This window comes from Lipotes vexillifer, unplaced genomic scaffold (assembly GCF_000442215.2).
Source record: "Lipotes vexillifer unplaced genomic scaffold, Lipotes_vexillifer_v1.1 scaffold6220, whole genome shotgun sequence".
NCBI lineage: Eukaryota > Metazoa > Chordata > Mammalia > Artiodactyla > Lipotidae > Lipotes > Lipotes vexillifer.
In genome coordinates this window covers 1-776 of record NW_006784817.1, presented here as the reverse complement: position 1 = coordinate 776, position 776 = coordinate 1, and the positions used below count along the sequence as shown (strand labels likewise).

Genomic DNA, 776 nt, shown 5'->3' with positions numbered 1-776 from the left:
CCTCATACAGACCGGTTCCTTGTGTAGCACAAGTGGCTTGAACATACCATGTTCTGTTACGAAGAGACTGAAGACCTAATTTATCTGTCATTTCACTAATAGCCATAGCATTCGGCAAATACTGTTTGTTTGCAAAAAGCAGCAACACAGCATCTCGCAACTCATCTTCCTGAAGCATTTTCTGCAGCTCTTCTGCTCCTTCCTGAATTCTTTCACGATCATTGCTATCTACCACAAAAATAAGACCCTGGGTATTTTGGAAGTAATGCCTCCAGAGAGGCCTAATTTTATCTTGACCACCAACATCCCATACTGTGAAACAAATGTTCTTATATTCTACTGTTTCCACATTAAAACCAATGGTAGGAATGGTGGTGACTATCTCTCCTAACTTCAGTTTATACAGAATGGTGGTCTTGCCAGCAGCAAACAACCCAACCATCAAAATGCGCATCTGCTTCTTGCCGAAGAGACAGGAGAAGAGAGAGGAGATGGTGAGGCCCATGGCGGTAGTGGCACTTGCGATGGGCAGAAGCAGAAGGGGTTTGGCGCGACCCCGAGCCTTCTTTCACGCTCCCGGCAAACTCAGGGAGGAAAGAGGAGCTGAGGGCCGCAGGGACGGCTCGCCAGCCGGTGTGTCGGACGGAGCTCCCCTCCGGGAAGGAATTAACGGGGTGATGACCTGCTTGACGACTGGCGGGGCTGTTCCGGCTCTGGCGTTAAATGTTCGGCTATGCTACGTCACGCGGCAGCCGCGGCGACTCCGGCAGCAGCCC

The 776-nt window shown here is 50.6% G+C and overlaps 1 pseudogene across 1 annotated transcript; it reads right to left on the bottom strand.

Annotated features, from left to right (window-relative positions):
• Positions 1-7: 7 nt before the first annotated feature.
• LOC103089705 (ADP-ribosylation factor 4 pseudogene) lies at positions 8-603 on the bottom strand (annotated as a pseudogene). The gene has a single exon (XR_014368639.1). The product of XR_014368639.1 is annotated as an ADP-ribosylation factor 4 pseudogene (transcript).
• Between the last annotated feature and the right edge of the window lie 173 nt (positions 604-776).